General features: G+C 36.2%; 1 protein-coding gene across 12 annotated transcripts in view; it reads right to left on the bottom strand.

Moving 5' to 3' along the window:
- The window catches only part of MBD5 (methyl-CpG binding domain protein 5), a 405,271-nt gene that overhangs the window by 128,739 nt on the left and 250,696 nt on the right, over window positions 1-25,836 (bottom strand). For 10 of the 12 annotated variants that reach the window (XM_057551289.1, XM_057551283.1, XM_057551288.1 and 7 more), the window contains one exon: window positions 9,943-10,064. The gene's annotated coding sequence lies outside the window, so the exon portion shown is untranslated. Of the gene's footprint in view, window positions 1-9,942; window positions 10,065-12,863; window positions 12,898-20,859; window positions 20,886-25,836 lie in introns of those variants that run through there. The other 2 variants (XM_057551290.1, XM_057551292.1) reach the window with 2 other exon arrangements.

The following is a 25,836-nucleotide window of genomic DNA, read 5'->3' as shown; positions in this document are numbered from 1 at the left end:
GATGTTCCAGGTGGTGGGAACAGAAAATGCAAAGGCACTATTCACACAATAATATATAAATGCTTAATTATGGTTATAAAATAGATGTAAATGGCATCAATTTTAGAAATACAAAAATGAAAGAACTGAGAACAGAACCACGGAGAATGTGGACACACTTATCCTCATCTGCTAGAGGGGACAATCCCAAAGCAGCACCTATAGTTAATGGGATAAGAAATAAAGGTATTATAAAGGTATACTGTCGTATCCACAGTTACAACAGAGAAACCAAAAATAGAGATAAAGCCAAATGAAGAATGATAGAGAAAAGGTAGGGGTGGGGTAGGGTAAGTGAGTGAATTTATAATGCCTCCTTTATTTGTGTGTGTGTGTATGTGTGTGCACGTTACTATATGATGCCTAAAAGTGATAAATTAAAAAATCTGAGGTGGAAGCAAGTTACTTTTACCTGGATAAATGAAGATAAATATCAGAAGGAAAAGTGGAAAGAGAAGTGAGGCATCAGTGGGAAAAGGGGAACCAAAGAACTATCGATTTTAACCATGTGCATATATTAATTTGACTTAAGCACACCCACCTACCCACACACACACATACACACACACACACACACACACCCTTTGGAAGCTCTTAGGATAAATAACACTGCCTACAGGGCCCTGCCTGCCTCACCAGCCTCACTTCATGCCTCCCTCCCCTGCACTCTCTGCTCTGACCACGTTGGCCCCCTTTCAGTTTCCTGAGCAAGCGAGTCCCTGTGCTGTTCCTTCCATCTGAAATGTTTGGCCCAATATTCACCTCCAGGCTGACTTATCCATTAGGCACAGCGGGCACAATTGCCTTGGGCCCAAAATACTTTTAGGAGTCCATGAAAATGTTTTAGTTTCTATTAAAATAAGGAGAAAAACCACTTTTCGTTGAAAGAAAATGTTTTAGTATATAATATTAACATATTTGTCTTCATACCAGTATAATCACAAAATACGATTTTTAATACTCTTATGGAGGAAGGGGCCCATGAAGGCAAAAGTGCCTAGGGCCCATAAAAGTCACTGTGTGGCCCCTGCCTATCCTACTCCCCATTTCCACCTGACCTTGTGGATCCTACTCATCCCTCAGATCTCAGCCAAAAAGCCCCTTCTTCGGAGATCCTTTGCCTGATTTTCCCAGACTATATGAGGTCCCTACATATGTTCTTGCATTACCTTGTAATGTGGAAATGAAATAAATTGTGTAATTTTCTGTTTAATGAAATCAGGAACTGTGCCTACCTCATTTACCACTATGTTCCCAGTACAAAGCCTTATACGTATTGATGTGAGACCATGTAGGACTGAGAATTTTCTACTGTGGCTCCCTCAAGCCCTGGTTCAGGTTTCTGATCCCAAATTTACTACTTACTATTTAATCTCTTATTGACTCAGTTTCCTCATTTAAAAATGGGGATAATAATGGAGTTTTGAGTTAGAATGTGAATTAGAATATAGTAAACCCTATATAAAGCCTCGTTACCCTTCTTCATGTTATTAGATGATTACGAGAACACTACCCTTTTTATTAGTATTATCATCATTATTATTCCATACATTGGGTGAGTTAAGTAAATGTTTAAGTTTGTTAATTTCCTCCCTCTTACTATCTATTATGTAAATATGTTTTAAAAGAGGGTGGAGTCATTTTAAGAACTTAAGTCACAAAGTTTTTAGAGAAGAGTTAGAGCAAAGAGCTATAAGGATGGAAGGAAATGGAGATTTTGGTAACTGAAAATACATAATTATCCATGAATTCAAAACCTCAGGGCTTTCAAAATAGCCACACTAACCAGTTCATAATTTTACATGATAAGATCGGGCTAGAAGAATGTTTTTAGCAAAGAGTAGTAAATCAGAATTCTCTCAAACATAAATTTCCATGAAAATCTAATAAAAATGAGAGGTGGAATTTATTATCTTTTTTAAAAAAACTTACCCATTTCCCCTGAATAGATGCTCTACACAGTTGAACACAATTTTCAATAGTGATATTACTTTCTTGGGGTTACAATTTTTTATACATAATTCCATCTGAGGGTAAATAAAAATACATACCCCCAAAGCAGTAAAAATAAAAGAAAGCAACATTAAATGAAAAGCCTGCCAACGGTTTTCATTTTGGTAAACATTTATCTTAACATTTAAGCTTCAGACTCCTGAGATGACCCTTGGGATAAAATGACAGACTCAAGTCTTGATTCCTTCTGGTATTTCAAACAATACTCCACAAACTAAGGACCATTTATTTTGAGGATAAATGACTGTCTAGGAGGATTAATGTCCTCGGGCTTTGCCTGGGGTCTGTAATCTCGCCTAATCATTATTCACAATCACCCAGAAAAGCCTCAAGCTAAAACTGTGATTGCTATTTAGAACTAAACTTGCAAATTCATTTAAAAAAATTCTTCTTTCATGATTTCATTTTTTTGTTTAATTCATGTGCACCTTTAGACATGAACTGCAGCAAACATTAAAACCTAGAGCAACAGTCAACATGTTTTGAGTGTTGCTTTCCTCATTAATTCATGAAAAAGATAAGCCATCTTTTTATTTGAAAACCAAAATAATTTTTATAAACGCAAAAATGAATTGAGGGATGCAGTATTCCCTGAAAATAAGGGAATAATCTAGAGCCAAATCATGCCACAAATTTCTTTAATTAGACCTTTCACATTTTTTTTCCTTAGCATGTAATTTCTTGCCATCTATCTTGCCAAAACTTTCCATTCCTGCTTTATCTCTAGGATTGACTGCTGGAATCCTCTCTCTGTTCTTCCAGTAACTCTGTCTACTTTAGTTGATAGAGAAATACAATTTCTTACTGATTATAACATTTAAGAGTCTCTTCTCTGAATAACAGCAATTAAGAGTGAGGGCTGGGCTTCCCTGGTGGCGCAGTGGTTGGGAGTCTGCCTGCCGGTGTGGGGGACGCGGGTTCGGGCCCTGGTCTGGGAGGATCCCACATGCCGCGGAGCAGCTGGGCCCATGAGCCACAATTACTGAGCCTGCGCTCTGCAACGAGAGAGGCCGCGATAGTGAGAGGCCCGCGCACTGCGATGAGGAGTGGCCCCAGCTTGCCACAACTGGAGAAAGCCCTCGCACAGAAACGAGGACCCAACACAGCCATAAATAAATAAATAAATAAATAAAAACAAATACTTTAAAGAGTGAGGGCTATGTGTCTCGGACTGCCTGGGTTAGAGTCAGATTCCTTACCTCTATAAAAGGGGATAATAAAAGATTTTACCTCAAAGCACACTGTAAGGATTAAATGAGATAAATAATTCAAAGTATTTAGTAGATTGACTGCTAAATAGTAAGCACTGAATAATTGTTATTGTTGCTAATAATGGTAACTTTTTAGAACCTTTTATTTATAATACTTCTTAAATATCTTCCGAGAAAACTGGATAAAAAAACATTCTTGTGACTTTGGATAAGCTTCAGTTAAGCTCTCTGCTCTTCTGTTTTCTCATTTATAAAATGAAATAATCTGGCAATATTAACCCAAAGGACTCTCTTAACTATAAAAACTTACATGATATTACTTAGCTGTGACGAAGGTTCAGATTTATTTTCCTTCTCTGCGTTTGATATGTATTGACAATCTTATTTCCAGTTGAGACTAACTCTGGTTTTTTTATCCTTCTTCTTTGAATAAGAATCATGTCTAATGATATTCTGTCTCTTTCTGGCATTAGTAATCATGAGATACTTTCTTAACTTCTTATGATGAACTTTTACATTCAGTATCAAACCCCAAAGAAGACCCTAAGATGGTATTGCTTTCTTCTGAACTCATAGCTCAAAAACTAATCAGATATTAACCACATATAAGAAATGAAATTCTAACTAATCCAAGGATTAAAAAAAAACAACAAACCCTGTTATGTTTCTGGAGAGGCATATACAAAGTTCTACTCAAAAGGCTTGGAAAGTCTTTTTAATACAGTAACATAATTCACAATTTAGTATAGTGCCTTATGAGGACAGGAAAATAAAATTTATATCATGGTATAAGAAGAGTTATAGATTCTAATGAGGCATAACTTTAGTAGAAAAGGAAGCTGAAGCTTTTTATTAAGATATAACTTTAGTAACAAAAAAGTCATATGGATATCATACAGATATGTATATTTAATCAATGAGAGAGGAGTAACATAAGTATTTAGTATAATTAAATTCTCATAGAGGCTATTTTAAAATCCTAAATTATGTAACAATAATCTTAACTAATGCTGACATTTGGTTTAACATTATAAGTATCTTGTAGTGAAAGTCAGTGATTCCAGCAAGACAAATTATGGCAGATGTAAAATACAGGTTAGTTAAAAATACCTTTAAAGTCAGTGTGCATACTGAAGTATTTAATGATTTAATATCTGAATTTGCTTCAAAATAATACAGACGATATAAGTGAAACAAGATTAGCTGTGAGTTCTTAATTACTGAAGCCAGACTGAGGTACATGGGGGTTCATTATACTATTCTGCCAAATACTCTGTGTTTAAAACCGTCCGTAATATACACAGTTCAAAAAAAAAGCCGATGTACCAGCAGACACCAAAGCCAGAACCCATGAGGAAGATGATAGATTTAACCTCATAAAAATGCTAACTTTATATGGCAAAAAGAAAGTACATAAAACAAAAACAACCAGCTTCACAACAAATGTTAAAGGAACTTCCCTAGGTGGGAAAGAGACCAGCAACATAAAACAACCTTGTACACACATATAGACTGCTATATCAAAACCTCATGGGAACAGCAAACCAAAAAATTACAATACATACACACACAAAAAGAAAAAGCAACCCAAACACAACACCAAATATAGTTATCAAATCACAAGAGAAGAGAACAAAACAGAAAGGGAAGAAGAAAGACCTACAAAAACAAATCCAAAACAATTAAGAAAATTTCAATAGGAACATACATATCAATAATCACCTTAAATGTAAATGGATTAAATGCTCCAATCAAAAGAAAAAGACTGGTTGAATGGATACAAAAACAAGACCCATGTATACGCTGTCTACAAGAGACCCACTTCAGCTCTAGGGACACATACAGACTGAAAATGAGGGGATAGAAAAAGGTATTCCATACTAATAGAAACCAAAAGAAAGCTGGAGTAGCAGCTTTTTAATCAGACAAAATAGACTTTAAAATAAAGACTGTTACAAGACACAAGGAAGGACACTACATAATGATGAAGGGACCAATCCAAGAAGAAGACATAATTGTAAATATATATGCACCTAACATAGGAGCACCTCAATGTATAAGGCAAATGCTAACAGCCATAAAACGAGAAACTGACAGTAACACAATAATAGTGGGGGACTTTAACACCCCAATTACCCAATGGACAGATCATCCACATAGAAGATCAATAAGGAAACACAAGCCTTAAATGACACATTAGACAAGAGAGACTTAATTGATATTTATAGGACATTGCATCCAAAAGCAGCAGAATACACTTTCTTCTCAAGCGCGCATGGAACATTCTCCAGGAGAGTTCACATCTTGGTCCACAAATCAAGCCTCAGTAAATTTAAGAAAATTGAAATCATATCAAGCATCTTTTCTGACCACAACGCAATGAGATTAGAAATCAATTATAGGAAAAAAACTGTAAAAAACACAAACACATGGAGGCTAAACAATGTTACTAAACAACCAATGGGTCACTGAAGAAATTAAAGAAGAAATAAAAAAATACCTAGAGGCAAACAACAATGAAGACACAATGATCCAAAACCTATGGGACGCAGCAAAAGCAGTTCTAAAAGGGAGGTTTATAACAATACAATCTTACCTCAGGAAACAAGAAAAATCTCAAATAAACAACCTAACAATACACCTAAAGCAACTAGAGAAAGAAGAACAAACAAAACCCAAAGTTAGTAGAATGAAAGAAATCATAAAGATCAGACCAGAAATAAATGAAATACAGATGAAGAAAACAATGGCAAAGATCAATAAAACTAAAAGCTGGTTCTTTGAGAAGATAAACAAAATTGATAAATCTTACATCAGACTCATCAGCAAAAAAAGGGAGAGGACTCAAATCAATAAAATTAGAAATGAAGAAGAAGTTACAACTGACACCACAGAAATACAAAGCATCAAAAGAGACTACTATAAGCAACTATATGCCAATAACATGGACAACCTAGAAGAAATGGACAAACTCTGAGAAAGGTACAACTTTCCAAGACTGAACCAGGAAGAAATAGACAATATGAACAGACCAATCACAAGTAATGAAATTGAAACTGTGATTAAAAACTTCCAACACACAAAAGTCCAGGACCAGATGGCTTCACAGGTGAATTCTATCAAATATTTAGAGAAGAGTTAACACCAATCTTTCTCAAACTCTTCCAAAAAATTGCAGAGGAACAAACACTCCCAAACTCATTGTATGAGGCCACCATCATCCTGATACCAAAACCAGACAAAGATATCATAAACAAAGAAAATTACAGGCCAATATCACTGATGAATGTAGACACAAAAATCCTCAACAAAAGACTAGCAAACCAAATCCAACAACACATTAAAAAGATCACACACCATGATCAAGTGGAATATATCCCAGGGACGCAAGGATTCTTAAACATACACAAATCAATCAATTTATACACCACATTAACAAACTGAAGAAAAAAAACCATATGATCATCTCAATAGATGCAGAAAAAGCTTTTCACAAAACTCAACACCTATTTATGATAAAAACTCTCCAGACAGTGGACATGGAGGTAACATACCTCAACATAATAAAGGCCATATACAACACACCCACAGCAAACATTATTCTCAATGGTGAAAAACTGAAAGCATTTTCTCAAAGATCAGGAACAAGACAAGGATGTCCACTCTAGCCACTTTTGTTCAACATAGTTTTGTAAGTCCTAGCCACAGCAATCAGAGAAGAAAAAGAAATAAAAGGAATCCAAATTGGAAAAGAAGAAGTAAAACTGAAACTGTTTACAGATGACATGATATTATACATAGAAAATCCTAAAGATGCTATCAGAAAACTACTAGAGCTCATCAATGAGTTTGATAAAGTTGCAGGATACATAATTAATACACAGAAATCCCTTGTAGTCCTACACACTAACAATGAAAGTTCAGAAAGAGAAATTAAGGAAACAATCCCATTTACCATTGCATCAAAAAGAATAAAATACCTAGGAATAAACCTACTTAAGGAGGCAAAAGACCTGTACTCTGAAAACTATAAGATACTGATGAAAGAAATCAAAGATGACACAAAAAAATGGAGAGATATACCATGTTCTTGGATTGGAAGAATCAATATTATCAAAATGACTATACTACCCAAGGCAATCTACAGATTTAATGGAATCCCTATCAAACTAATAATGGCATTTTTCACAGAACTAGAACAAAAAATTTTTACAATTTTACAACACAGAAGACCCTGAATAGCCAAAGCATACTGAGAAAGAAAAACAGAGCTGGAGGAATCAGGCTCCCTGACTTCAGACTATTCTACAAAGCTACAGTAATCAAAACCATATGGTAATGGCACAAAAACAGAAATATAGATCAATAAAACAGGATAGAAAGTCCAGAGATAAACCCACACACCTATCGTCAACTAATCTATGACAAAGGAGGCAAGAATATACAATGGAGAAAAGACAGTCTCTTCAATAAGTAGTGTGGGGAAAACTGGACAGTTATATGTAAAAGAATAAAATTAGAACACTCCTTAACATTGTACACAAAATAAACTCAAAATGGATTAAAGACCTAAATGTAAGGTGGGAAAGTATAAAACTCTTAGAGGAAAACATAGGCAGAACATTCTCTGACATAAATTGCAGAAAGATCTTTTCTGACCCACCTCCTAGAGTAATGAAAACAAAAACAAAAATAAACAAATGGAACCTAATGAAACTTAAAAGCTTTTGCACAGCAAAGGAAACCATAAACAAAATGAAAATACAACCCACAGAATGGGAGAAAATATTTGCAAATGAAGTGACCAGGGAGGGATTAATCTCCAATATATATAAACAGCTCATGCAGCTCAATAACAAAAAAACAAACAGGGCTTCCCTGGTGGCGCAGTGGTTGAGAATCTGCCTGCCAATGAAGGGAACACGGGTTCGAGCCCTGGTCTGGGAAGATCCCACATGCCACGGAGTGGCTGGGCCCGTGAGCCACAATTACTGAGCCTGCGCGTCTGGAGCCTGTGCTCTGCAATGGGAGAGGCCGCGATAGTGAGAGGCCCGTGCACCGCGATGAGGAGTGGCCTCCACTTGCCGCAACTAGAGAAAGCCCTCGCACAGAAACGAATACCCAACACAGCCAAAATAAATAAATTAATATTTAAAAACAAACAAACAAACAACCCAATCAAAAAATGGGCAGAAGATCTAAAAAGACATTTCTCCAAAGAAGACATACAGATGGCCAAGAAACACATGAAAAGATGCTCAACATCACTAATTATTAGAGAAAAGCAAATCAAAACTACAATGAGTTATCACCTCACACTGGGCAAAATGGCCATCATCAAAAAGTCTACAAACAATAAATGCTGGAGAGGGTGTAGAGAAAAGGGAACCCTCCTACACTGTTGGTGGGAATGTAAATTCGTACAACCACTACGGAGAACAGTATGGAGGTTCCTTAAAAAACTAAAAATAGAAGTACCATACAATCCAGCAATCGCACTCCTCGGCATATATCTGGACAAAACCATAATTCGAAAAGACACATGCACCCCAATGTTCATTGCCGCTGTATCTACAATAGCCAAGACATGGAAGCAACCTAAATGTCCATCGACAGAGGAATGAATAAAGAAGATGTGGTACATATATACAATGGAATATTACCCAGCTATAAAAAAGAACAAAATAATGCCATTTGCAGCAACATGGATGGACCCAGAGATTGTCATACTGAGTGAAGTAAGCCAGACAGAGAAGGACAAGTATCGTATAATATCGCTTATATATGGAATCTAAAAAAATGATACAAATGAACTTATTTACAAAATAGAAACAGAGTTACAGATGTAGAAAACAAACTTATGGTTACCAAGGGGGAAAGTGGCAGGGAGGGATTAATTGGGAGATTGGGATTGATATATACATAGTACTATAAATAAAACAGACAATCAACAAGGATCTACTGTATAGCACAAGGAAGTCTACTCAATATTCTGTGATAACCTATATGGGAAAAGAATCTGAAAAAGAATGGATATAGGTATATGTGTAACTGAATCACTTTGCTGTGCACCTGAAATGAACACAACATTGTAAATCAACTACACTCCAATATAAAATTAAATTAAATTTAAAAAAGTTTAAAAAGAAGCATTCTAGCCAAGGAGCATTTATATTCTATTATTTCTAGTCATAATATATGTACATAAGTATATAATAATATATAATGAATAATTATATATGTATTATTATGCATCATATAGACATATATCAATAAATTCAGAAAGACATATGACAACATATAAAAAGTACTTATCTCAAGGTGGTAAGATTACTATACTTTTCTGTATTGTCTTTTTTTTTTTTTACAATGAACATGTATTAATTTTATAATAGAAATATTCTTTAGAGGTGTTTGTATGTCTTAACTATTTTGAGAAGTCTGGCATTTTATTTATTTTTATTTATTTTTTGAATTTTAGAATTTTATTTATTTTTTTATACAGCAGGTTATTAGTTATCCATTTTATACATATTAGTGTATATATGTCAATCCCAATCTCCCAATTGGCATTTTAATCTATAGATGTCAGATGTTTTTCATATTCAATAAATATTAAGTTCACAGACAAGAAAACTATAATTATATGAAGAATTCATGGAGAGAAAACAACTCCTACCTTCTGGAGAGAAACTGATAAAAACATAACATGTGCTGTGAGACCCAGCAGCGTAATGGAGGCGGTAAATCTCTAGATGCTCTATGCCTTTACGAGTCCCTATAAAGGAGTACCTCTTCTCTCTGTAACAGAAATAACATAGACACACACATTTATTTAAAGAACAGGCTGAATGAAAATTATCCTTAAGTACACAGTGGAGCTATACAGGCTGCTGCCTGTTTTCAAGTGGGGTCTCAGAGAAAAACAGCTGGAAATATTACCACTTTTATTTTAAAATAAATTTATTTATTTATTTATTTTTGGCTGCATTGGGTTTCTGTTGCTGTGCGCAAGCTTTCTCTAGTTGCGGTGCGTGGGAGCTACTCTTCATTGCAGTACGTGGGCTTCTCATTGTGGTGGCTTCTCTTGTTGCAGAGCATGGGCTCTAGGCGCGCAGGCTTCAGTAGTTGTGGAAAGCGGGCTCAGTAGTTGTGGTTCGTGGGCTCTAGAGCGCAGGCTCAGTAGTTGTGGTGCATGGGCTTAGTTGCTCTGCGGCATGTGGGATCTTCACGGACCAGGGATCAAAGCCGTGTCCCCTGAATTGGCAGGCGGATTCTTAACCGCTGTGCCAAGAGGGAAGTCCTATTTTTTATTTTTAATTTACCATTTTAACCATTTTATTTATTTCCTTTTGACTGTACCGGGTCTTAGTTGCGGCATGAGGGATCTTTGTTGTGCCATGTGGGCTTCTTAGTTGCGGCATGCATGCGGGATCTAGTTCCCTGACCAGGGATTGAAGCCAGGCCCTCTGCATTGGAAGCGTGGAGTCTTAACCACTGGACCACCAGGGAAGTCCCCCATCACCACTTATTTGTTATATGACCTTGGGAACATTACTTATCCTATCTGTGCCTTAGTTTCCTCATCTGTAAATAGGGATAATAACAGTACCCAAGTAGAAGGGTTATTATAAAGATTATATTCATAAAGTACAACAGTGTCAGATACAATAACAATAGTGTATGCCATATATGTGGTTTTTAAAGATAAATACCTGAGTGGGGTTGATTATATTAATAGAGACTCTTCACAGAGCATATTACTTTCAGTGATATTTTACTTCTGTTAACATCTCAAGTAATTCTCACTTCAGTGCTATGAATGGATATTATTACCACCTGGCCCTCAGCTTTGCAAATCAGAAACTTGATTTTATCAGAGCTCCCCAAACTGTTACAAACTCACAAGAACTGATAAATTTAAAAAGGCAACTTTTTGTTGTTCCAAAATGATAGCAGATGGACTGGATATAATACTATTTCCTGCTACCTGGTCTATTTAAGTACAAACCACTTAGCAATTACCTGTTCAGTGTAAAGATAAAGCAAGTAGAATTGAAAAACTCAAACTGGACCTTCCATCAAACCATAGTAGTGTGCTTTTCTACTGTGTTACTAATCTCCTCTTACACTTGATATGATACCTTGAGAAAGCATCACCAATGGAATATTCTTGCCAAGAATGTTTAATCTCAATCTAATAATCAAAAACAAAAATCAGAAAAATCTAAATTAAGGGACATCTTGCAAACAATTTGCCCAGACTTTTAAAACATGTCAACAACATGACACAAAAAGTCTGGGAATTTTTCTTTTTTTTTAAGTTTAAAGGAGATTAAATGGATATGACAACCGAATACAATGCACGATCCTGGACTGGATCTTGGAATCAGGGGAAAAAAAGACAGCTATAATTACTGAACAGTTGGGAAATTTAAAATACAGACTTTTAAGATCCTTATTAGTTAATACATTTAAAATTAGGTGGATTATTCCTGTAAATAAAAATTATTCATTCATGCGTTTATATGCATCATAGTTATTAATTAAACATCTATTCAGCGTGATAGGCCTGCAGATAATAAAAATTCTTGCAAGTAACAGACCCTAAAATACAGTCTTGGCCTGGCCAAAGAGGTCAGGTGAAGGGTAGTGCGGGCCCCTCTATCTTAGTCTGGCAAGTCAGCAAAGTGGCTAAACCACCATCTGATATATTTGGGACTCAGGCCATCTTCCTACTGAAGTGTTTCCCCTTCTAACGAAGGGGAAAGATTCAGAATGTTGGAGCAGGCTGCTGCTTCATGCAGCTTCAGTAAAGTTCTACAAGAAAGAGCGGCACATCAGGAAGCAGAGAAGGGAAAAAAAGACAGCTTTGCCAAAAGAGCTACCTTCTGTCTGTGGCTGAGCGTCAGATGCTCTGGAGCTCGGCAGGACTGAAGAAGCCAAAGTATAAATGTTTTATAATTATCTTTTATTTATTTTTGAATAGGTTATTTGCATGATACAGAATTTGAGAGATATAAAAAGGCAGTGAAAAATTTCCCATCCAGTCTTGTCCCCCAGACATCTATTTTCCCTCCCCAGAGGCAATCCCTGCTACCGCTCATGTATTCTTCCAGAAATGTTTAATGCGTTGCCATATCTATACATGTATTTATAGAAATGGAGCAGGTTATACACTCTGTTCTATACCTTGCTTTCCTCATGTAATATGTTTTGTCAACTGATGACTTCAGTACATAGAGAGCTGCATCATTATATATTATTTTCATAAAGCTTATACTGTACAAACTATAGAGTAGATAAGAACGCAAGAGGACACAACAGGTGTTTTCCCATGGAAAGGAAAAAAAATACTGGCCACCAGACAAAAAAGAGCATTGAGGTATCTGAATGTAGAGTACTGAAGATGACGACTGAGAAAGGTAGCTGGGAGGATTTGTCTGAAGACATCTTTGGATTCAGAGAGTACCAGTGCATTGTGGCAGAACATCTGAAAAGTTACTGAAGCCTTTGCCATGAGAGGGGTGCAAAAGTGGCTAAGACTGATCTGGCAGACATTAAGGAGACTGGGGTTTGAGGAAACAGGGTGAAGAGTACCTGGTCCTCACAACTGGAGACCACAGCAAGAACCGCAGCAGTAGACTAAGTATATGAAGTCCAGAGGCCCAGCAAGAGGAAACACGTCTCAGTGGATGACGGCACATGGTGCCCAAATGCCAAGGGCCCTGAGTAACTCAGCAGAGACCAGCAAGCAGAGAGAAGAATGTGGAAGCCCATGCTTATCCGCTGATATCAGGATGATACGAGTCTCCCCAGGAACTTGGGGAAGAGCAGAAGGGAAGGAGAGGATAAGAAGAAGAATCTTAGTTTAAAGCCTAAATTGACTCAATTTTAACTCAGAAGTGACCAAGTTGCTACCAGTTGGTAAGATTAAGTTTTCCTTTATCTATGGAAGTGATGGGGTGGGGGGACCAGGAGAAGAGGTTTGTGAGTTAATTCTGTTTCACACATAGGCAAACAGTATTTTACACACTTAATAAAATTTAAACCTACATAGCTCATAAGGCTGTTACAAGGATTCAATGAAATGGTTGTGTGAAAATGTACAAAGAATAAATGGTGTGATTTTCTGGTTACAATTTTTTTTATATCTTTATTGGAGTATAATTGCTTTACAACGTTGTGTTAGTTTCTGCTGGTTACAGTTTTTGATAGCAACCTTTCTGTGACTTCCCTCCAAGTTCTGGGGAACTTCACTGTGGTCCCATAATTCCAGATTTTATTATACACGCCCACTTCCAAAGAGTATTAGCTTTGAAGTAAGTGAATCCTCAGTTCAAATTCTACCTCTGTCACCCACTAGCTGTAAGAATCTGGGGAAGTAACTTAACTTCTCTGAGTCTCTGAACCTTTATTCATAAAACATAGTGTGACAATCAAAAATTATGTTATACTGTATTAAGTGAAATAATGAAATGTACACACGACATTGTCTTTAATAATCAAAAATCACTGTATACATATATTATGTATATAATTTTATATATATATATATAATATAATATATATTATATATTAAGATAATGAAACAAACAATTACTTCCTCTAAAGGTTAAACAATGTTGCCCAGTTTTTGATTTGGAAATTTTGATAATCTTGTCCATGCCCTGACTCTAATATATTGAGCTCTGTAATATATGGCTCTTGGTTATTGTTCCCAGGGCAATGGAGTACTAAACATCCCCACACACTGTGAAGAAAGCAGGCCTGTGTCATAATAAAAGCATTCAATATAAAATATATGATACATAAACAGCAATCTCTTCAAATCTTACTCTGAGACTGAGTATAGGGATTGGATATGGTAATTTCCCATTTTCTTAAAATAGAAATTGTCTTTTTAAAAAAGATATTTTTTAAAAAAGGTATTTATCTCAAATCTAACACATGTTAGAAAGAAAAAATTACTCAGTAGATAATAATGTTGATTTCTGGTTAAAGATGGTAGATTGAACATATACTTAATTCCATCCCCTTTCAAAACCACATTAAAATACAGTATAATATTAAATATTTCATTAAAAAGCATGAAACAAGAAAGAAAAAGAGAATGAGAGATGAATGACAGTACCAAAATTTGGAAACTAGACGGCAGAAGGACTACAGCTAACTGACTTCGCAAATCCAAACAAACTAAATCTTAAACCAGTTGGAGGTAAAGCCAGGAAAAAATTTTATTTGCATTACAGTTTCCAAGAAACTTAGTAACTGGTAGCACCCAGACTTATGGAAGTAGGTTAAAGGTAGAAATAAGAGCAAGGCTGGTTGGAAGTCTGTTTAAGAATTAGTCTCTTGCATTCCCTCTCTACCATCCGCAACTGGACAAGTACCCCTCCCTCTATCATCCTAGCAGAAGACAATGTTTATTCTTTGGAGTGGTAAAACAGAAGGTTCCCAAACTGGGAAATTTGGAGAATTCTGGTCAGCAGAGTACTCTACTGAAAACAGAACTGAATGAAATTTTATACTTTGAATATGAGATCCCAAGTCCTCTTCTACTTAGTTTGTAAAATAAACTAGTAGCCCATCTTATAACCTCTAGGTAGGAGAGTGAAAGACTCTTCTTTGGAGAATCTAACTGGATTAAAAAGAAGGTTCTCAATAAATTGACACTGGGAGTTCCTGAACAAAACAGCATAGTCAGATCTATGGAATCCACAGTCATCAAGCCCCAATTATGTATTATCTAGATATCCCCCTTTCTTATCACCTTAAACATGAGCAGTGGGAAATTAATGGATTAAATGTGAAGCTGAAAAAAAATCAAGAAGTAGAAATATAATCATTTATTTAGAGATATTCTTCTTCATAAATACTAAAAGAAACACCTAAAAAGAACCAAAAGTGATTGCTTCTGGTAACTGGAAAAATGGTGAAAAGAGGTATAGAACAGGAAACTGCTAATTTCTTTTAAAAATAAGTCTTGTAGGACTACTTGATTTTTTAAACTATGTGCATGTGTAACTTTGATAAATATAGAACAAAACAGTATAAAATTAACATTAACAATGATCTGTAGGAACTTAGCAATTCAAATTTAAATTCTTAAATGTGGCTGCATATGAACTGCTGTATTGTCCAACCTTAAAGGGTAAGTTTCTAGAAAACAGGTGTTACACCAGACAAATATCTGCTATGGCAGCCAGCACATGGCAGGTAACTAAACATTGCTACTTTAACTGGTAACAATGAAAAACAAAAACAGGCCCTGTGGTGGGTTCTAGACCTCCTGGGTTCAAATCTTGACTCTAACCCTTTCTAGTTATACAGTCTTGGACAAGATATTAAATCTCTTTTTGTTTATGCTTCCTTATCTGTAAAATCCTCATTTCATAGGAATGTTGTGAGTGTTAACATATATTATAGGAAGAGTGTTTAGCACAGTGCCTGAGGCATAAGGAATGGTTAATAAATGCTAGCTATTTTAATTTTAATCCCAAAATCTTAACTCTGGATGTTAAGGATCATGTCTACTGTACCTCCTCCTACTCCCTTGCACAAACCTTACGACATTTTATTTCCCACAAATGTCTTGTTCAACAACTCTAACCCTAACCATCACCCTAAAATCAATATTGCCCGGTTCACTTCAAAACACAAACTAGAAATAAATATCTGGAACCACCTCTTTTGTCTTATCCATTCTTACTTTCCTTTTCCTTTAAGGCAGCCTGGAGCAGGATTTGTAACCAGAGGACCTAAGTTTGGGTAGGTCATTTAGCCTCTCTGACTATCCATTTTCTCATCTGTAAAGTGGAGATGATAATACCTGCTGGAATGGATACTTGAAGTTTGCCTCTCCAGCATGCTTTCCTGCTACTTCTGCTAACTGTATACCAAGTTTCCTTTTGACAACTCACCCGTTCGACAGCTTTACAGGTAGGCCTAACTGCCAAAGGCAGTCAGCATAGCCCCCTTATCCCTCTGTCCACAGTGAGGTTTCCAAGGATGGATACTTAATCAGATCAGGACCACTGACACTCAAAACTGTCAGTGACACCAAGAGTGGAGCTGACAATGAAGCCAATTCAGGGGATAAGAACTGGGAGCCTCAGATTAGTCTTTCTGGAGACCATTCTATCCTATAAACCACAATATCTCCTTTTAGCCTAAGCTTGTGTGTGTGGAGTGGGGAGGGAGGGGCGGGGGGAGGGGAAGGCAGAGAGGGCGAGTGTTCTTCAGTTAAATGAGTCTTAACTCCTACCAACCATGTAAGTATTATCTCTACTGTTTCTAAGATCAACTGAGATAATAAATATAAATATCTTGGATAAACGTAAGAGTATGCAAATGCTAATTGTTAAAAATTGTAATAACATAAGCCCAATTTCTTCACAAAGTATACTATCCTTGTAATAGTTATAACTTATTTTCACAAAAATCAAAGTACCTTATTAAAAATCTGGACATGATGGATAGTATTTGTGAATATATATTTTGCATAAAAAATATAAGAATGCACAATTGTCCAAATTATTCCAGGTCATGCATGTGACAGCAGCTCAGACGGCTTCCTTATCTACCAAATTTAAAAGGTTAGGCTAGTACACCCCAAATCTCTATTTTACCCTTTGATATTTAAAGTTGTATGCTCCATAAACCTATTTGAATCCTTTTGAAAATATGTATTCTGTACTAATTACTTACAAGTGAATTTTATCAGACTTAATTAGTAAAGTCTGGAGTAGTACAATTATTTTATTATTTATAAGTAAAACACGAATTAAAGAGAAATTGAAAAATGGTACCTAGTCCCTAAAAAGCTGATTTTATAAATGTATAAAATAAAATACTCTGAAGTCAGAATAAAAACTAGAAATAAATATGCCAAATGACCTCAAAGGCTATAAAAAGGCATTTGTTTTCTTAAATAGATCCATCTCTTCCTGTCTACAGGATTAATCTGACTGACAATTCTTTTCTTTCTGGCTAAAGCAAAAGTAAACTTTAGCTCAACTGCTGTTTCATTTCTCAGAAACGAAATAAGTGCAATTGAAATAAATGCTGCTTTACAGTATTTGCTTCATCTGATATCTCCTAGGTCTTATCTCTAGATTATGCTCCTTTAGGTAAAGGATGAGATAATCAGGTAATAAGGATGCCTTTGGTCTCATCTTCCATTATCAATACCTAATGATAACAATGAATATAATAATGAGAAAATCATGAGCATGAATGTATACATTTTTTTCATGATGGAAAATATCCAATACAAAATGGAAAAAAAAAAACTGGGCTGTAATGGCATTTTTTAAAGAAAGAAAATGATGAGATAAGAATGTTATTCTTTAATTAAAAACAAGTTATAATATCAGGGTCACTGGTAAAAGTTTAATACCAATTAAAAATAGTATTAGACAGATAATTAGTCAGGAAACATAATAAAATGCTTAAATTCCAGTCCAACAAAACCAACAACTCTTCTTAATAAACTGGATTATGAAGAATGTGGTATTTTAATAAATATACTTTAAGTCAGTTTTGTCCTTCAAAATGGTCATCTTCGGAGGCTGTTAAACCAAGCCCAGAAATGCCAGAATTGTGAAAAATATTTCTGGAATTTCTCTTTTGTAATTGACTCTACAGTTAACTCTTGTACCACACAAGATCCCTTGTTGTTTCTGACCCCAAAAGGCATACATAACTTTTGACCCACTAAGCTTAGTTTGACATGACATTTAGTTGGTTTAAGAATTCAGATGAAACTAGTATGTGCATGCAAAATAGTATGTTAAGGAACAAAAGCAATTCCATGAATATTTTGTGCAAAGGCAGTATCCATGGAGTAAGTCTACAGTTTCCAAAAGTGCTTCTGAGAGTCAAAAAATAATATTTTAAAATGTTGTTTGTCGCCTTCCCTATAACTATGTCTTAAATTAAGAATAAAATAGCAGTCTGAATATGCAGACATAAAATATCAAATCTCAGATTGTGAGAATAAATTTTTTTAAAACAGCAGCTTCTAAAAATTAATTCAATTTAACATTTATTGAATGTATTCTATATATCTACAGGAGTGCTAGGTACAATAGACAACAGCAAAATAAGTAATATACAGGCCAGGTGTTCAGAGCAATTATAAGCTAAGTGGAAGACAAAGTTACGTACAATAACCAGTACAACATTCTACTTCAGTTCTAGACTTAAACATTCTAAATAAAGCTAAAATCTTAGTTATATAAGCTAATTTACATTCAAACGTTTTAGTCCATAGTTTCTCATGTCATTCCTTTTACCACTAGCATTGTGTACCATTATAAATACATATCACAGGGGGCTTCCCTGGTGGCGCAGTGGTTGAGAATCTGCCTGCCAATGCAGGGCACACGGGTTCGAGCCCCGGTCTGGGAGGATCCCACATGCCGCGGAGCAGCTGGGCCCGTGAGCCACAGCTGAGCCTGCGCGTCTGGAGCCTGTGCTCTGCAACAAGAGAGGCCGCGACAGTGAGAGGCCCGCGCACCGCGATGAAGAGTGGCCCCCGCTCGCCGCAACTAGAGAAAGCCCTCGCACAGAAACGAAGACCCAATGCAGCCAAAAATAAATAAGTAAAATAAAATTAAAAATAAAGGAATTCCTTTAAAAAAAATACATATCACATCACATTGTATAAACTTATGTATCTGCTCCCTCAGCTGCTCTATGGGCTCCTCCACATGAACTAGAGGTCATGGCACAACATCTACTGTAATGTACATGAAAACAACTGTGTGAATCATAAGGCAGGAAGTTAAATTACTGAAAGAAAGGCAAAGCGGTATGAGAAAATCAGAAAAGGAATGGTTTTAATTCCCACTGGAGAAAGCTTCAGAAACAAGGGAGCATTTAAAGAAAACTGAGATCTTAATACACAGAAACATAACAAGAGAGAGAGGATTATGGGCAGATGGAACAGGAAAAGTTTGAAAAACTATGAAGGTGAAGAAGGTACTGGGTATGCTTTAAAATATTCATAATCCAGTATCACTGGAATTCCAAGCTTTTGTGATTGATTGATAGATGTATTAACTATGGGGGGGGGGGTACTGGGAATAACACTTAGACAAATTAGCAGCAATCTGAGTGGGTCATCTTTCCCAAACCGGTACTACCAGGGGACCAACAGTACAGGTCTATCAAAATGGTGCCACAAAAAATGGCCTTTGAAAATCTATTCATATGTCTGAACACAATTCAGATGTCTATATTATTTTAGAATAATGTAGAGCACTCCTTACCAAATGGCATTTCATGGAATAATACCCTCTTAGAGAAATGCAAACATTTGCAGAACCCAGTTCAATTCAGTATGTTTTCCCAAATAATTTGACCGTGGAACATTTCCGCCATAAAATTCCTGTTAACATCTCAGTTTGGAAAATATTATTGTAATTTCCCTATTTTTAATATATAAGGTATCACTATACTTTAACTTAAAATTTGAGTCATCAACTGGGTTATTTCATGCATTATGATGTTATATTACTACTGGGAACAACTCCTAAATATCCACCAATTTGGTAGCAAACAGAGGATATGAGACAGTATCATAATAAGAAATTATCAATATAAGTTTACTTCATCTTATATACCCAAACCTACATGGATTATTTAATAGTTTATGGTGGATTAATCATAGGCTACAGTGAAATTTAGTCAGATAAACATAAGGTTTGATTTAGCTACATCTCCTTAAAAAATATAAAGAAACTGGAAACAAGATGAATGTCTACAAATAGGGGAATAGTTAAAAAAATTTTGGTACCTCCATACTACACAATAGTGCAGTCATTAAAAAAATAAATTAGAGCTATTTCTACAAAGCACTGTAGAGTGAGAAATGCAAGGGGCAGGTGTGTGTGTGTGTGTGTAATCCCATCTTTTAAAGCAATGAACAATTCCTCTCTCTATATGTGTCTATGTATATATGTGTATACACATTAAGTATATGGAGGATATATACTAGATTAAGAAAAAAGACTGCATAAAAATATGATAATTTTACTGGTATATAAAATAAAAATAAGAGCTAAGAAAATGAAGAATATTAAGACCTAGAGAAATTACATCAAGGTTGATTAAAACTAATACAATAAATCTTTCCTATTTGATTTCTTTGATGAATTCCCATTAATTATGGTAGGGGCTGGGGCAGGTGGGATGTACATTTCGTAGCATGAGTTATAGATTCTTTCATGGTTTGATTCCTACTTTTCTCACATTCCCAGTATATATTCTACATTCCAGCTATAGTAAACAACCTAGCATTTACTGGGATACTCTGTGCTACTTCATAATCCTGTGCCTTTGTACACACTGTGTCCATTGCCCGAAATGTCCTTTTTCTTGCTTCTCTGCATGTTGAACTCTTAAAAAGTTTATGTGTAAGACTTAGTCAAACAAATATTAAAAATACAACCTGTTGTATAATAAGCATTGAGTAAGTATTACAGGAATTCAAAGTCCTGACTGGAGTAGTCAGGAAAAGCTAGTAAATGAATTAGGTCTTGAAAGATTAGCACTTGAACAGAAGTGAGGAGAGAGGGTACAGGCATACCTCGGAGATATTGCAGGTTCAGTTCCAGACCACTGCAATAAAGCAAATATTATTCTCAAAAAGCAACTCACACAAATTTTTTGGTTTCCCAGTGCATATAAAAGTTATGTTTACCCTCTACTGTTGTCTATTAATTGTGCAATAGCATTATGTCTAAAAAACGGTGTACATACCTTAATTAAAAAACTTTATTGCTAAAAAATGCTAACAAACATCTGAGCCTTCAGTGAGTCATAATCTTTTCCCTGGTGGAAGGTCCTGCCTCGATACTAATGGCTGCTGACTGATCAGGGTGGTGGTTGCTGAAGGCTGGGGTGGCTGTGGGAATTTCTTAAAATAAGACAACAGTGACGTTTGGTGCATTGATTGACTCTTGCTCTCACAAACAATTTCTCTGTAGCATGCAATGTTGTTTGATAGCATTTTACCCATACCCACAGCAGAACTTCTTTCAAAACTGGACTCAATCCTCTCAAACCCTGTTGCTGCTTTATCAACTAAGTTATTGTCATTTCAACAATCTTCACAGCATCTTCATTAAGAGTAGATTCCACCTCAAGAAACCACTTTCTTTGCTTATCCTTAAGAAGCAACTCCTCACCCATTCAAGTTTTACCATGAGATTGTAGCAATTCCGTCACATCTTCAGGCTCCACTTCTAATTTTAGTTTTTTGCTGTTTCCACCACATCCACAGTTACTTTCTCCACTGAAGTCCTGAACCCCTCAAAGTCATCCATGAGGGTTGCAATCGATTTTTTGTAAACTCCTATTTATGTTGATATTTTGACCTCTTGCCATGAATCACAAATATTCTTAATGGCATTTGGAATGGTGAATCCTTTCCAGGTTTGCAATTTACTTTGCCCAGATCCATCAGAGGAATCACTATCTATGGCAGCTATAGCCTTATTAAATGTATTTCTTAAAGAATAGAGCTTGACAGTTGAAATTACTCCTTGATCCATGGACTGCAGAATGGATGTTGTGTTAGCAGGCATGAAAACAACATGAATCTCATTGTACATCTCCATCAAAGCTCTTGGGTGACAGGTACATTGTTAATGAGCAGTAATATTTCAAAAGGAATCTCTTTTCTGAGCAGTGGGTCTCAACAGTGGGCTTAAAATATTCAGTAAACCATGTTGTCAACAGACGTGCTGTCTCCCAGGCTTTGTTGTTCCATTTATAGAGCACAGACAGAGTAGATTTAGCATAATTCTTAAGGGCCTTAGGATTTTCAGAACGGTAAATGATCACTGGCTTCAACTTCAAGTCATCAGCTGCATTAGCCCCAACAAGAGAGTCAGCCTATCCTTTGATGCTTTGAAGCCAGGCACTGACTTCTCCTCTCTACCTATGAAAATCCTAGACGGCATCTTCTTCCAACATAGGGCTATACTGAAAATCTGTTGTATAGTGTACCAATCTTCATTATCTTTTTTTTTTTAACATCTTTATTGGAATATAATTGCTTTACAATGGTGTGTTAATTTCTGCTGTATAACAAAGTGAATCAGCTATACATATACATATATCCCCATATCTCCTCCCTCTTGCGTCTCCCTCCCATCCTCCCTATCCCACCCCTCTAGGTGATCACAAAGCACCAAGCTGATCTCCCTGTGCTATGCAACTGCTTCCCACTAGTTATCTGTTTTACATTTGGTAGTGTATATATGTCCATGCCACTCTCTCACTTCATCCCGGCTTACCCTTCCCCCTCCCCGTGTCCTCAAGTCCATTCTCAACATCTGCATCTTTATTCCTGTCCTGCCCCTAGGTTCTTCATAACCATTTTTTTTTTTTTTTTTTTTAGATTCCATATATATGTGTTAGCATACAGTATATGTTTTTCTCTTTCTTAACCTTCATTATCTTAGCTAGATCTTCTGGGTAACTTGCTGCAGCTTCTACATCAGCACTTGCTGCTTTACCTTGCACTTTGATGCTATGGAGATGGCTTCTTTTCTTAAACCTCATGAACCAACCTCTGCTAGCTTTAAACTTTTTTTTTGCAGCGTCCTCAACTCTCTCAGCCTTCACAGAAATGAAAAGCATTAAGGCCTTGCTCTGGATTATGCTTTGGCTTAAGAGAATGTTGTGGCTGGTTTGATCTTCTATCCAAGACCACTAAAACTTTCTTCATATCAGCAATAAGGCTGTTTTGCTTTCTTGTCATTCATATGTTCACTGGACTCACACTTTTAATTTCCTTTAAGAACTCTTCCTTTGCATTCACAACTTGGCTAACTGTCTGGCACAAGAGGCCTAGCTTTCGACCTGTTTTAACTTTCTACATGCCTTGCTCACTGAGCTTAATAATTTCCAGCTTTTGATTTAAAGTGAGAGATGTGCAACTCTTCCTTTCACTTGAACACTTAGAGGCCACTGTAGGGTTATTAATTGGCCTAATTTCAATATTGTTTTGTCTCAGGGAACACGGAGACCCAAGGAGAGGGAGAGAGATGGGGGAACAGCCAGTTAGTGAAGCAGTCAGAACACACACAATACTGATTGAGTTCCATATCTTATATGGGTGTGGTTCCTGGTGCCCCAAAACAATTATACCAGTAACATCAAAGATCACTGATTACAGATCACCATAACAAATACAATAATAATTAAAAAGTTTGAAATATTGCAAGAATTACTGCCAAAACTTGACACAGAGACATGAAGTGAGCAAATGCTGTTGGAAAAATGGCGCCAAAAGACTTGCTTAATGCAGGGTTGCCACAAACTTTCAATATGCAAAAAATGCAATATCTGTGAAGTGCAATAAAACAAAGTCCAATAAAATGAGGTATGCCTGTATTACAAGCGGGGAGAAAGAACAAAAGCCAAGATATATAGGTGGTATACAGTACATGACACCTTTAGGAGGGTATGTGGTAAATAATTATGGATGGGTAGAAGGATTTATCAGAGGATTAATACAGGGAAACAGCAAGTTATAAGATGGGAAGGTTGGAATATGGTCAGATAATTTAGACTCCAAAATATGAAGCAGGGCTTCCCTGGTGGCTCAGTGGTTAAGAATCTGCCTGCCAATGCAGGGGACATGGGTTCCATCCCTGGTCTGGGAAGATCCCACATGCTGTGGAGCAACTAAGCCAGTGCGCCACAACTACTGAACCTGAGTTCTAGAGCCCACGAGCCACAACTACTGAGCCCGAGTTCTAGAGCCCGTGAGCCACAATTACAGAAGCCTGTGTGCCTACAGCCCGTGCTCCGTAACAAGAGAAGCCACCGCAATGAGAAGCCTGTGTACCACAACGAAGAGTAGCCCCCCGCTCTCCGCAACTAGAGAAAGCCCGTGCACAGCAACAAAGACCCAACGCAGCCAAAAATAAATAAACAAGTAAGAAGCAAAGGCACCTAAAATCTATCCTGAATACCCAGGCTCTTCAAATAGGAGAATGTAAATCTCATGTGACACTAGAAGGCCCAGAATAAATATAAAGCATCGTTCTGGCTCATCAATTTTATTTGAAAATTTGCAGAATTAAGTAATTTAAGTTTTAATTTAAATTTAAAACACTATTTTAAAACATTTATTTAAATTTAATACATTACTTTTATATTAAAAGAAACAGATGTACTATGGAATGGGATGTAAAATTTGTGCAAATTTTTAAGATAAAACAGGAAACTTCCAAGAAATACTGAGCTTGTGGTGAGCCATGCTACCAGATCCTAGTGGGTGCTCTGATTTACATCCTTTCCTGGCAGTGGAAATACAGTCATGAAAGCGATTTGAGCAAGGTAGTAACAGGACTGAAGTGATGATTTACTTGTACTAATCTAGCATCAGGATGCAGGCTGGCCTAGAAATGGGGGAGAAGATTAGAAATCTGTATCCTAGCTAAAGAACTATTGCAACAGTCCAGAATAGCAGCTATTAGAATGGGAAGAAACTTGACAAGCTCCATTAAGGAACTTAGTATTTCAACTAATGTAGCAACCTTGCAGTATATTAGAATTGACTGAATGATACTAGACCTTCTTTATATTGAGAGGCAGTTTACTGGTGGTTAAGTACCAACTCTGGTGCCAGAATTCTTAGGTTTAAATTTCAGCTCAGGCACTTACATGCTGTATAACTTTGTACAAACTGTTCTGTTTCTCTACTTCCTCATCTGTGTAATGGGAATAATGACAGTACTACCTACTTCACTGTATTGCTGTGAGGACTAAATGAGTTAATACATGTAAAGCACCTAGAACAGTGCCTGGCACAGTAAACACTATTTAAGTGTTAGCTGCCACAATTACTTTAAAAAAAAACTATTTATATTAACCCTCATCTTTCCTGAGATTTTAAGTTCCAAGGAACTAGGGAGATCTACAGTGTGAGTATATCTTCTCTAATTCTGTGACGGCTCTGGAAAAATCCCTGAATCCTAGAATATCAGCCCAGAGATCAATGAGGGCTTTAAAAACATTATAGGTTGAGCCAGTTCATCAGTACATTTTATACCCTGTTGCCCCTTCGTTACCATTAAAAATATTACCATCACATTCTCTTACAAATTTTATAACGTATTTTAAAAATGTCCACAGCAAGTGTTTTTGGCTTCTAGTAAGACTAAATTTATTTGATAGAAGATAATTGTTGATACTAAAAAATTGAGAAAAATGTATACCTATCTTCTCAGAATGGGCAAACTCAATGAATTACTATATGTTATGATATGTTATAGTGCACTGGTAGGTTTTATTAGGTTGGACCACATAAAATTGACATATTCAATCATTTTTGACTTACAAAAATGACAAATTCATATGGTTCAGCTTAATATTACCTTAAACGTACTTTGGACAAATAATATATACTTTTATTTTTCTTAAGCAAATTCTACACTTTTGTTTGTTAAAATAAGCATGGAATGGGACTTCCCTGGTGGTGCAGTGGTTAAGAATCCGCCTGCCAGTGCAGGGGACACAGGTTCGAGCCCTGGTCTGGGAAGACCCC

This window comes from Balaenoptera acutorostrata, chromosome 8 (genome assembly GCF_949987535.1).
Source record: "Balaenoptera acutorostrata chromosome 8, mBalAcu1.1, whole genome shotgun sequence".
Classification (NCBI taxonomy): Eukaryota; Metazoa; Chordata; class Mammalia; order Artiodactyla; family Balaenopteridae; genus Balaenoptera; species Balaenoptera acutorostrata.
This window is presented reverse-complemented; position numbering and strand designations above follow the sequence as displayed.